The sequence below is a fragment of the Cyprinus carpio genome, chromosome B23 (assembly GCF_018340385.1).
Source record: "Cyprinus carpio isolate SPL01 chromosome B23, ASM1834038v1, whole genome shotgun sequence".
In the NCBI taxonomy this organism is placed as follows: domain Eukaryota; kingdom Metazoa; phylum Chordata; class Actinopteri; order Cypriniformes; family Cyprinidae; genus Cyprinus; species Cyprinus carpio.
In genome coordinates this window covers 18351884-18366043 of record NC_056619.1, presented here as the reverse complement: position 1 = coordinate 18366043, position 14160 = coordinate 18351884, and the positions used below count along the sequence as shown (strand labels likewise).

The 14160-nt window shown below is 38.6% G+C and overlaps 1 protein-coding gene across 1 annotated transcript in view; it reads left to right on the top strand.

The window, feature by feature from the left end:
• LOC109088857 (calmodulin-binding transcription activator 1-like) overlaps positions 1–14160 on the top strand; it is a 263636-nt gene that overhangs the window by 73435 nt on the left and 176041 nt on the right. The window contains exon 2 of the mRNA XM_042750524.1: positions 11848–11915. The gene's annotated coding sequence lies outside the window, so the exon portion shown is untranslated. The remainder of the gene's footprint in view (positions 1–11847; positions 11916–14160) is intronic.

The window sequence follows — 14160 nt, the reverse complement described above, 5'->3', positions numbered from 1 at the left end:
CCACTGGATGCAACAAATGGCTCGTTTGTAATGGGTTTGATTGTTTTTGTCTTGTCTCGCCGGTGTTCTGACCGGGACACGCATCACAGTATGACAAGGGTGTAACATTTCCGTCACATGCTTGAGGCATTCGGCCAATCACAAAGCACTGGATAGCTGGCCAATCAGAGCACGCCTCGCTTTTCAGAATGATGAGCTTTGTAAAAAAACAACTCGTTTCAGAAAGGCGGGGGCATAGAGGAGAAAAAATAATGTACAGTATGTGGAAAATATTGTGTTTTTTTTTTAACCTTAAACCACATAAACACATTTCATTACACCAAATACACAAAATAATGTTCTTTTTAGCAACATCATATGACCCCTTTAATACATTATATACCCTTGAAAGAATACATATTAATACCTTAAAGTGCTAAAATGCATCTTTCATGTACTGATATGCACTCATAATGAATGTATAAGGTACCAAGGTGTGCTTTTTAAGAGCACTGATCCAAATGACAAGCTTTTGTACCCTTGAAAATACCATACTTGCATTTATTTTAGATTGTTTTTTTATTTATTTTTTTATTTTTTTATTTTTGCATTTATGCTAAGCTCTACAATATTTAACTAGCTACATATAATTAATTTTGTGAGCAATTTCTATTAAATGATGTAAGTTTAGTTTATCCAGTCATCAAAAATGTTTGAAAGTCCTGGAAAAAATTTTATCAACAAGTACAGGACCTATTAGCCATTAGAAGTTTAAGATTTTAAACTGTTTAAATTAACTTTTTGCCATTTCACTGAAAACTGTTTGAAAATCTAACAGTACACTTCTGAGCTGAAATGAGGTGACATTAATAGCCCCCGGCAGGCCATCGCCCGGCCTTGATGCTATTTGAAAGGTAAATGCAGTTAAGGAGAGATTTAGCTTTATTTGACCTTCACAGTCGCACTGTCTCTTTATTGTGATCTCAGCACAAAGCGCCAACAGAGGGCAGAGACAGTGGGCTGCTTGTCTGGCACTCTGATAGCCAAACAAAGGCAGCCTGACCGATGCACTACATAGCACAAACACACTTCAATTAAAGCCTTCCCTCTCAAAGAGAAATCAAACCCAGCAGTACAATGGCAGGGTCAACACTGGGAGAAAATGGGGGGGGGGGAGAGTGACGACGAGTCCCTCTGAGTGATGAGTAGGACTCAGTTCAGTGCTCCATTAAAGCTCACTTTAGGTGGACCAGCTAATTTGAACAGAGAGTGTACCCTGCCTGCCGGCTTCTCTGTGATTTCTAGTATTTTTGTGAGTGTGTGTGTGTATGCCTATTCTTTGCCATTTTTTAAAGAAGAAACAATGACCAATATTATTATTATAGTCATTTTTACTATTCAGTTTAATTTATTAGTAGTTTCATACTGTTTTGCATGGCAATCTGTAGAGAAGTAAAACTTACACTGTTAAGACTTTTTATTTCAACTTTAGTTAAAAAAATAACTTGCATTCTGTTCCATTTAATTGCACTGTTGCACTATTTTTGAAAACTAGAGAGTGTTAAGTAAAGTTTCCTTTAAAAAGTGTGCCTGGTGAACTCAAAACCACCATAATTATACAGGACTTCCATACAATCCGATTCAGATAACCCACGACTAGTCAGTTTTGAAAATGTCTAGTTCTGCAGGCTGTTTCTCTATTCTGTAGAGCACAAAATTTGTTGAGCTGAAATAACATGTTTTTCCTGTCAGTGCAGTTTTAGACATGTCTTTCTGTTGAGAAGACATTTCTTATCCCAATGCTAATGGACTGATTTTAGTTTGAACACTAGAAACTTTAGTTTTCCCTCTGTCTGCATTGTTTCTTATTCTTGTGTTATTTCTTTATAGAGCGGAGCGGTGCACAAACCATGTGCTGGGCTGCATGGGTGACCGCCACTTGCAGGACAGTCGAAGTGAAGCGCGTTTTTGCACAGAGCCCAGTAGGTGGTTGTGGGCACGGCTCGAATTAAAAGTTCGAAATTGGTTTCACGCAAGGGTGCCCCAGTCATTTGCTGTGCTGAATAGTGGAATCCACTGGATAATTCCAGCATTAATTGATTCTGGGCTCTGAAATAAACAGGCTGGCAAAGTGCACAAAAGTAGAGGCACAGCCTAATAGACCTGCTCTTTATCCAGAAGAGGAGAGTAGTTGCTGAGACCAGACTTGAGTCCAAGCAATTGTTTTACATGTAAACTAACAATATTTTTTGCCCATTTTGTAATAAGAAAATTAATAGCACAGCATCTCCTCAGTAAGTCACATGATTTAAAGTAAGTTTAATGGTTAGGGGTCTGCTCACAGCAAGCAACCACACATTTTGCAAATGTAACTATACACCTAAAATGTTCAGCCTTACATTATACAGTTCTTACTTTCTTTACTGAACACAGGGTGACAGTACTGTGGTTTAGAGGCAAGCAATTACCAACTACCATACAAATATGTATTTCTGAATATCCATGGATTTAAGGCTATACATGCATATTTGTAAAATAATGAACTATCCAAGATAGGTAACTTGCTATGCCACAGTGAATAGCATTACATATTTGGAATATGACAGATAGCATTATTTAGCTGGTTGTGTAGGTCTAGGCTAATTGCATGCCTGTCTTTTTGATAAATCACTAAAGCTGTTGTTGGAATATTTGTTATTTCGCGACTGATTTGAGTCTCAATTACCCCTTTACTTGGTCAAGTCATCAGAAATCCTCATGATTATGTGTCAAGTCAAGCACTAGTTCAAGTCATGAGTCTGTCAGTGGTTAAAAGCAGGGCTTTGTGAGAGTCGTGTGAATGATCAGGTCTGCCAGGGCTTTGTGGTGTCTGTCTCTCGCCCTATTTTCTCACACTTCAGGTGCGCCATAGGGACTCTCGTCAATGAGACTCAGTGACACTGCATTAGACTCACTTCTTACTCTAATTCCCACTCTACCCATGATCCCCCCAAAATGAGTCTGTCTCACACTTGGAATGGCACTGTCACCACTATTAAATCACTCAAGGTTTGATTGGCAGTTTAAGTTGTAACATGTCTCAAAAGGACATTGGAAGAACTCAAATATCATTTGATAAGTGCCATAACATTAGGATGACATTGTGTAGTAAATATATAAAAGAAAAAATGTAAAAAAAAAAATAAAAAAAACTATGTATATGTATGTATTCATCAGCATATATTTATAATTATCAGCTTTTTTCTCAATACATACTGTATTGATCATATTTAAATGCTGTGCATTTGATTAATTAATTGGCTTGTAGTTTAATTAATTTGATTAGAATTTTTATTTAATTGACAATTCTAGTAAAAAATAAAGCTAAAAACACAGCTGTCCAGAGAAAGATTCCAGTATTTCCCTATTTAGCCATGGCAGAAGGGCCGTCCTGCATGTGGTAATGAAGGCATCACTCTTCTCCCCTTGCTGGGGCGGATGGCAGTTTATGGGAAGCTGGAGAGGGGAGGTGTCCTGCTGTATAGATGATGAAGAAGGCTCCAAGCACGGACACAAGAGGGCAGATTGGAGGAGAGCGCTGCAGGACTCTGGGAAGTGAACCTGGCTGCTCCCCATGGAGCTAGTGAGAGTGGGAGCGAATGGCCGACATTTACAAATGAGCCTCTTCATCGGCACATGAGGGAATAGAGCATCCTATTGTGTCCCAACTGAAGAACTGCTCAATCCTCCCCCACATCCATGAAAAAGCAGGATAAGGCAGAGGATGTGCGCCTGAGCTTTGGTGCCCAAGGCAAGTGGGAGAGGGCATCCTTAACTTCCCCTCTTCCTTCATTCTGACCACATAAAATTTGAATTGGAGGGATTTATCATGCAGACCCTGAAGTGTGTGATGCCAGAACATTCAACTCTAGTTATAGTTCCATACAGGGTTGTGCTCACTTTGAATTCATGAGTTGGAATTGGCCATGTCCTACAAGTAGTCTATCTATCTATCTATCTATCTATCTATCTATCTATCTATCTATTGTTCTATATACTGTATCGTTCTATCATTTTTTTGTTCTTTTTGTTGTCTGTTGTTTTATTCCTACTATATATATATATATATACAATTATATATATACTATACTATATATATATAATTGTTATGCCAATCTATCGTTCTATCATTCTATATGTCCTTTCTGCCATTCTGTCATTCTATCTTTCATCCTTTCACTGTCCTTTGTCATTTGATATTTTGTTCTTTCTATCATTCTATCTTTCATCCTTTCAATTCTGAATGCTGTACAACCGTAGAGTTTGCTTTATTTACTTTTGACAGTTGTGGATTTATTTACACATTGAAGCAAAAGAGCATAGCATGTAATCAAATTAATCTCAATCACATATATTGGTATTTGCTGAGAAAGATCATTCAAAGACAACCTATTGTTGTGGCAGACGAAAGCATTGCTTGTCCCGTCACATACTTTTCATACACAGACCTTGGGATGCATAGCCAAGGCTGAGCTGTCATGCTCAGAGCGGAGTTGTTACGAGGGGAGGTGACACTTACATCTCCACTTTTTTTCTTCTCTAAAATGATGACATCCCCTCAAAGAGCAGTTTCATTTCTATCCCGTGCGGTGGGACCTGGCACTAGCAGCAAAACAATCTCGCTAAGTGCGAACACTTCCCTCCCACAATACATCCTCCTCCTGCACTCAGAGAGGCTGTGCTGTGGAAACAGAAGGCCTAGACAGAACGACTGGAGTTCAGTCGCTCACTCAGCCCTTGATGGGGAGGATTCAATGCTGTGAGATGGGGATAATTTGTTTCGAGAGGCCTCGAAGTGTCTGGGACCTGGGAGGTGCACCGCAGGCGAATCAGCATGCCAAGCCAAACACTGACCACCAGCTGGAAAACATCTAAGCTATTCTGGATCAATTCAGAATTGATTTCAGTCCAACTGTATGTATAATGTAGGCTGTTGGGCGGTTAAGACTGGCTGGCTGTCTGACCAGTGCTGGGAAAGAGATATGATCTGCCCACACCCTTTAAAAGCATGTTATGGGAAAGGGCAAAGGGCCTTGAAGACACTTTCAAATGAGCAGAGAGGGTTGCCAGTGTGCAGTAAATGGATTCCATCCTGCCCGGTTACAGACCAGATGTATTCAGAGCGTGCTGACAGGGTTCTGCGCGTCCTACAGACCTGTTTACAGGGTACGCCACGTCCCACTGCTTTCTGTTGAGTCGGCAGGTTGGTGGCCAAAAGCTTTGGAAGGGGGCGCAGCACTGAGCATCATGAGTATTGAATGGTCGCGGCGGGGCGTGCGCAGAGGGGCTATAACTCCGAGTCGGCTGCGAGTGCCGTTCCTGCTCCCCATTTGGGCTGCTCAAGGAGGCTGCATGCAGGGATTAATAGGTGGTTGACTGGAAAGCAAAGCTTTTTAACCCTGCTCAGGGACTCGTAGAACAGCACCACACCATGCCAGCAGATGCCAAGTGCAGCTGTCAGGAGTCAGAGTGCTTTTGTTGTTTGCTCTCTCTTCTTACTCGCTCCTCTTTCCTCCTCTGTGACTTTCTGGCTGAACTCAGATTCCTCTTGAATATTTTCAAACTTACTCTCCCGTTGTCTTTTTCTTTTAGATTTAATGAATGTTATAAGGTATCTTTATAAAAAAAATGTAAGCACACAGTATATTTTGTTCTAAGCATGACTTTCGTGATCTTCTGAACTATAGGGTATCTAAAGGAAAAACAACATTTAAAATTTTTTACAATTGGCTGTTAGAGTTCAATTGTTGTGATATTCTGAACATCCCCAGATTTTTTTTCCCAAGCTTTTTTTAAATGCTGAAATGGATCAGTGTGTAAAAAGACAGCTGCAAAATGTCATTTTTATACTATTTAATGTACTGTGAATTATTTATATGATATATCCTTTTATTTTTATTTTTTTCAAAAACCTGTTACAAGTGAACATTTTTATATATTTATCTATGCACCTATTTTGGATTTTTATTATTTAATACAATATTTTCAATAATTACAGGTTGTTCAATTGTAAAATTAAGATGAATTTCGTAATGCTTTAGTATTTTGTTTTGTGCTTATGTTTTAACAGCAGTACTATACTGTAGATGCCGTGTTTAATAAAATGATCTCATCCAGCATTTTTTTGTTTTTTATTGTATTAAAATTTTTTTTTTTTTTTAGCCTGCATTTAAATTCTCAGCAATAGTTCGGAATAGAAGAATAATCATCAGAAAGTAACGCATAAAATGACTCATTTCCATTCATAAACTGAGATTTTCACTTAAAGTATGAGTTTGAATTATTATGATAATTTCAACATGATGTGAATGTAGCATTAGAATGTTGAGAGATGATGAGATGTAGCTGTTATTTTCATTTTCAACAAACACCAACTGGCTAAACATGCTGGTCCCAAGAAAATCCAACAATTGTTGGTTGGGGCAGTGTGAACTGTAGCTTCTAGATATAAAAGGAGTTGTCAGTGTGTCTGATAACAACACACAATCTCCTGAAGTGTGTAAACCGCCTTACAATGATGTGCTTGTTTTTAATGAGCTTGTTTGAGAGATGCAGAGCTCCTCAGCTTTTTCTCAAGTCCTTGACCTTTTCTCATCCCCGCTGACTCTCGTTCGTCTGTTATACCCTCGCACCTCTCCCACTTTCGTCCATTTATCCTCTCATCTCCCTGTTCCCTCCTCAACTGTCACTCCTGCGTATCACTCTCTTCTATGTCTAATTGCATTTCAATTCGCCCTAAGGGATGCCTGGGTAGTTCAATCCTCTCCCCCGGTTTCCCTCACATCCATTTGCACCCTGCCCTGGCCAGGTCAGTTTCATGGGTTGCCCTGCAGGAAATATCAGATGACCTCACTTTTCAGTGAGAACAAGGTATCATGGGGAATAGAATCGGTTGAGAGGCTCATCCCGTCCCCCAATCCCTCATATCCATCTTCCCCTCCTGCACAGACTTCCTGCTCTCAAGTGGAGAACAAGGTCAGAATCATATACTGTGTGACACCAAGCACTCCACCAAAAGTTTGAGGATTGTACCATGTAAAGTGTCAAAAAGTCCACCAATTAGAGAAACATGAAGTCATCTAATCTTATTATTTTATTTTATTTTCAGCATCCTTTGTTTACTTCAAGGTTTAAATGACATTTTGAATCCCATATTTTCAATTTAGTCTCAAAAGTTTGGACCCCACTGTACATGAATTCAGTTTATTCACTATTCAATCTAATGAAAGCATCATCATTTTATACAGTTCTATATAAAGTAAGCAAATATCCTGTGCGCTCGCATCTGTTTCTCAAGAACATTTATCTTATACTGTAAAGGCCTTCTGTAACCCATTTACTTACTCCACTATATCTGGGACTTATTTGTGCCTTTATAACAGAGTAGAATGCTGTAGAAAGCTTGAAAGTGTGTTTTAGTATAAGACTCTTTTAAGAGAAGTACACTGAAGTCTGGGAGTGCTAGTGGAAAACAGTGTGGGTTGAAAGAATGAGGTTGACATATGCGCAACCCATGAAAACTCACGCTGTGAATGATGGATCCATTTGATCAAGTCACTTTTTTGTTTCAGACTCAAAAGAGACATCGGGACCTTTAAATTAAACAGTCCCAAAGACAGATTTAATAGAGTATTAGTATTCAAATAGAGGAGTTCGTTCCCCTGAGAATGCCTATGAGCTTTTTAGTCTCAATTGCTTAATGGCTCATGGGAACAGGGAGATGCGGTATGGATGGTGTTTAGAGGCAAGTGTCTGATGGGTGCTGGGATAATGCCAGAGAGATGCCGATCTCCGCTTTTAATGGAATGTCTGTCGTTGTTTCAAGTGATCGGCCCTGTCACTTCAAACTGTGAATTTTGATGCTTGCGACGGATCTCTTTACCAACATCAATCTAAGACTCAAAAGGTAGAGACCACAAACACACACACAGAGGGTCAGCAAGGGACGCGGATAATACTGATGGAACAAACGCCTCATCCAATGTCTGCCAATACAAGCGCCGTCTTGTGCTCAAGAGAAATGGGATGCTTCTCTGTCTCCTCTTGATTTAAAAGGGATGGAAGGATTGGGCAAAATTGTGTTTGCTTGCATTATGCTGTTATTGTGTCAATTTTCCACACCAGAAACAAAGGAAGGGAAATATGCGTGTCATATTTTATTTTAAATTGGCAGACGTTTCCTTATATTCACAAAAGACCCTCTTGCTTTAGCTGCTGTCGAGGATGACAGTTTGAGTGAAAATTGAGGCTGCTGTTGTCTGGTATCCTATCAGGGAGGCGTTTTTAAAATTGAATCAGAGATGTGCCTATCAGAGGTTCTCGTTTACGTGTTGCCCTCAGATGGAGACAGAAACAGGAGAGGACATGGGAAAAAAGGTGACAGTGTTTCATGTGTGCTAGTTCACCTTGTAGAGGTGACACCATTTAGCATATTAAGAGCATTTTAAACAGGTGCAGGTAGACACGGTTCTCAGTAATCAGCTTTTCTGATGTAAGCTCCTGATACATGGGTTTTACAGACCCTCCAATGTCAAGGTCCTCTTCTCCTTTGTAGCTGGAGTGCAGTGTAGAGATGTCAGGCACATGTACAGGCAGCTTTGTGGCACACTGTTTTTGGTTTATAAAGGTTATTTGCTACCTTTTGACTTAATCAAACCTGTATGTGGTAGGTAGGACAACAATGTGAGTTTTTCAAAAATACAATGCCACCTCTATGATTTGATTTCTTAACATTTAGAAACATGATAATATAATGAATCATAAAATCTTAATTATATTATTTAAAAAAAAAATCTTAAGAAGGAAATTCTTGAAACTGTAAATCTCATAAATCTCATGTGGTGTACTGACATGGTATTTATATAATATATACATTAATTTTTTATATTATAAATGTCAAGTCACCACACCACATGAGATTTAAAGAAATAGTTCATCCAAAAATGAAAATTTCCTGATTATTTACTCACCCCCAGGCCAGCCAAGATGTATATGACTTTCTTTCTTTAGTCGAAGAGACATTCTCATAGTTTTGGAGGACAACATTCCAGGTTTTTTTCTCCATGTTATTCAAGAGAACAAGAGAACTGCAGAAAAAAATGTATTTTTAATGGCTCAAAGACACTTTTCTATTCTAATTTAATTCTAATTCAACATTATAATCTTTCTGGTTGACAAATGTTCTGCTTGTAAACAATGCGGTGGTTCTTGTCATGTACGTCACACTTGACCGGCAACATGCATATGTCACACAAAAGGTTGTGAACTAAACTGAGCTGGACCAAGGCAAACATTGATTCTTAAACATTTTTTTTTTTTTTTTGAAGACTAATTGTTTTACTAGAGAAGAACCATATTTTTTGGCTGGAGTTGCTTAAATATAGATTTTGGACCATAAAAAATGGTCTGCAGTGAGCATTGTTTACTTGCATTTGATTTTGGAGTTTACACTCCAAAACTTAAATTTTTCTTCAGCTGAAGAAAGTAATATACATCTTGGATGGCATGGTGGTGAGTAAATACTTTAAGTTTTCCAGTATTTTCAAAATATCATTTATGTGTATATATAAAACCCTTTGAACATATTGGAAAACTGAAATTTGAAACTTTACTTGAAAGGGGTATTTCAAAACCATATAAAACCAACAGGAATACAAAGAGTACATTTTTAAAGATTTATTCTTTTCTTTAGACACTAATATACCACTGACCCAAGTTTTAAAGAGCACTTGATTGACAGCTGCTGGCCAGACTTTGATGCCCCATCTTGACATCTGCACCAAATCAACTCAACAGAGAACTAGCCGCTCATTATAACACAGCACAAACTTTGTTTCTCGCAGCTGTTTAATGGCTCCTCTGTTTTTGTTTGTGTGTTTTTTTTTTTCGCCGTAAGGTTATTGCACCTTTATGGCTGATCGGGGGTTGGAATAATCCTCGACATCTGTTCGGGGAGTGGGTGGGGGATGCCGATGTTTGCCTTTTATTTACTGGACCGGGCCTCTCGGCTCATCCCCCCAGCTCTGAGGTCGGCATGTTGACTTTTAATGGGAAAACGATAAAGAAGAAGAATCTCAAATGGGCCTCAAGGTCAATGAAGGAGTTTCGCCCCCAGCTATCTTTCTGGCTTGTAAAACAAACATTACTCACAAGCATCGTGGTAAATTAGCACCATGAACCAAGGACTTATTTTATTTTCTTAACCGCACACATGAACTGTTGTAAATGAGTGTTTAGTAAGATCAAGTTTTCTCTTTTTTAATTAGCAAAACAAGTGCAAGTGTAGTTACTGCAAAACTTGGTTTATATTTGTGAAGATCCTGCTTACAGCTTATGAAAAATAAAATATAGTAACTCATCTGTAGTTTGGCAAGCTATGGCAAGTGTGTGTGTGTGTGTGTTTTATTATGGAGAGGTTCCCTTCCTCTTCTCCATGGTCATATTCCACAGCATCTTCCACTCATCCTTGTCTCTTTCCCTCTGGCCTCGATGACAGGAGGGCAGAACGTTAATCAGAACAGTGCTATCTCTCAGACAGCGCCTGCAGGCCATCACCAACTCCAGCTTTCTTTGTGTGGGCACTGCCAGTCTTGGCACCCTGGTACCTCGAGGGATGGCTACTGCCAACTGTGACAGGATTAAAACATAGAGTTACTGTCTATAAATATATACTACACCTCCTAAGGGCAAATAAATACCATTGGTTTTGGGAATCGAGTATAATTTGGGCTATTATTGATAGGCTTACAGTATTTAATTAGGTTAGTAAATAAAATCTTGTCAAGCTCAGAATATTGAAATTGATTGTAGTGTGATGGATTTACATTATGTAGACTGCTTGACATAATGTTCTAGAAAGTTAGCTTATTGATTGACCTTTTTTTGGTGAACCACTATTTAAGTGATTTCAAAGAAAAGCCATATGAATTTTAAAACAGTAATGAAATCAAAGTAGATCACTTTTATGCTGCTACAGTATGTACCTGTGATTAATCTTTTGGATCTGCATGTAACATTAATTTAAAACTGCCAGAAACTAATACATAAATAGTAAAGTTTTTTTCCATCACATATGCTCTTGAACTCTGTGTCAGCAATGTTGTGGCAAGGCTTTACAAATCTTTTCTTAAAGCTGTTTAGTCCGTTTCATCTTAATTTACCCAGAACAATGTGCTAAGATCAGTAAATAATTGGACTCCTTTTTGATAACATCATTTGTGTCCCTCTGCATTTCCTGCTGTCTTTGTTTGACAAATGCCCTCAGTGTGAAATGAATGGCTGGCTGTCACAGGTAATCATGAGGTTGCTTGTCAGTACCCAGTCTGCTTTCATTTCCTATGATTAGCTTTGTGAAGGAATGATGGGATACGTTTCACTCATCCACTTGTCTCTTTTGTTGGGTGACAGTGATGACTGGGTTAACATTGGTACCAGAAATCGCATCATCTGCTGTCATGCTTGTTGTGCATCCCAAGAAATAATTTCTCTTTTGTTACAGCAATCAAACAGCCACTGTAAGGAGGTTTTCATCTCATTCATGTCTTCACATAATATAATGTGAGCTTCAGACAATGAGGGAGCAACTACGTCCACAAAATCCTCTGAATGCAATTTCCACAGTGCTGTTCCCGAGCCCTGAGCTCGGTTTAGAATGCAACATGGTCTTAGATAGACATTTTAAAACTTATTTTAATGCACGTTTAATTCTGAGTGCAGAACAATCCATTAATTTCAGTTTATTAATGCACACATGTTAAAAGGCTGTTGATATTCTCTAACAGTACTATGTAATATTCTCAACTATCTGTCTTTCTGTCTTCTGTTTGACAGGAAATTGCAGCATACTTGATAACATTCGAAAAGCATGAAGAATGGTTGACAACATCCCCTAAAACAAGGTAAGAATATCCATCTTATCAGCTGACCATCAGAAATCTCTTTCCGCTCAGAATTCCAGGTTTTATCGCTGTGACGTTCAAATGAAGCCATTAGCTGGAGTTTCCCCGACAACCCACTCGAGGATCTACGCTATCTTAAAAGTTGGGTGTTTGATATTGTTGGACATTGATGGCAGTTTCAAAAGGTTTTACTTCTTTTAAGAGTTAGCCTGACAGGTAATGGATTATTAATGTGGACTAATAACTGCAAATAGCCTATTAGCAGAGCTCTTAGCTCAATGTTCTGCTCTCATTTCTTCTGTGAGTGCGATGGTAATGTGTTCATATCTAACAGCAAATTAAACGTCCTCTAATAAATGAAGGTGTGAACTGAAAGCTGTCTAGCTGCTCAGAAGTAGATGGTAGGTGTTGACTGACATTGAAGGGGGAAAAGTGAGCATGCCATGTCTATATGCGCATGCTCTTGAATTAATCTGTCATCTTGGTTTATGGCTGATAACTCACCCTGGGGTCTAAAGCAGTTCTGGGGAATTTACATGTTGCCAAACCCCAAAGGATTTGTGTATTTTTAAATAAACTGACTATACACTTGATTGGCTGTAAGCCAGGGCACCGGTGGTGGATTTGATGTGTAATGGAGTGGCACTTATCCAGCATCAATGATGCTGCTGATGCAAACGGCTCAGAGTTAGGTGGGGACAGTGGTTGCCGCTGTGGCTACACTGGCTGTTTGGCCTATCTGGGATAGCAGGATTTGGGGGACTACTTCATAAATAATCGAACCTGTCAAGGAACATGTCTAAGATGTGTATAACCATAAAATCTAAATGAATTAATACATTTTGATGGAAAAAAAATCACTGTAATGTGAAAAAAAAATTTGAGTTCTGTATTTGTAGTATTTTTACATCATGGTAGTATTCATTTGTTAATTTTTTTTTTTAAACTTCAGTAATAATTTTTTCTTACAATTACTTACATAATCTAATGAGTAATGTAAAAAAAGGGGGGGTCAAAAATGTAAGAAAAAAATGCCACAGTGCAATAAATAAATACATACATACGTGAATGAACACAGTGATCTCATTGGTTGAAAATTCTGTTCCACATAGTTGTTACATATTAAATATGGCTGATTGTGTATTTTGGATTAGTTCACTTTCAGTGCAAACAGGAAAAAAATACTGTACTCTGTAAATTTGTTGTATCCCACCTGGTTAGGACAGAGTGTAAGAGTGTCTTCAATCACCAAGAGTAAAACTCACTCCGTACAGACAGTAGATGCAACCAATCATTAAAAAGAGATAAGAGTAGGAAGGTTACTTGAAGGTGGGGGAGATTTTTGGGAATAACTACATATAATTTATCCTCCAATGCACAATGTCAGGTCTCTTATGGTGTAATATTTTAAGAAGCTTATAGTGTGGACACACACACACTGTGTATCAGTGTGTGTACGTGACAGGGTTTAAGTCTGTGTGTTTCTTCAGTCTGTTTTCCTAGCCTCGGGTTAAGCCCTCCAGTCTCCTGTTCTATCCAGTTTGTCGAAACAGAACAGTGCTTTCTCCATCTCCCGCCTGTTTCCAGAAGGAAGTCCCACTTCTCTCCCAATTAGAGAGAGACGATCTTATACTATTAGACAGCTCAGAGTCCCTTCTCGGTGCCAGACACTAGAAACTGCTCACTCTCATGCTTTCCTCAAGTCTGCACATAAGAAGTGCTGGGCTTCATCGGCACAGAGTAAAACCAAAGCTGACGAGGGATCCCACCATCTTCCATGCATGTTCATAGTGTATTAGACACAGTGTCATCTCTTTCTCTCTCTATATTTTTGTATTCCATCCCACAACTGACTAGTCAACTTGTGAGGTAATTTGAGACGGGGATGTTTGCATGATATATCCCCATCAAAGTTTTAAATTTTTACTTTATTAAAGACAATCTAATGGCCATTTCATTGTTGTTTTTGCAGTTCGTCATGGTCGCATTTTTAATACTGAGTGTAAACTTAAAACTTAAAGACAATAATATATCTTATATAAATGCCACATAAGAATGGGACAATCGAGGTCAGATGACCCAAAATCCAGCCTATAATAATATATGGTCCATATAAGAAAAATTAGTCAGGCAACAAACTACTTGATTTTGAAAAGATGTAGTTTTGCACATCGCTATTAACAATCCTAATTCATGTGCAAATGGACTTTGAGTACTCCAACTTCCTCCCAATTTTTCTCTCTGC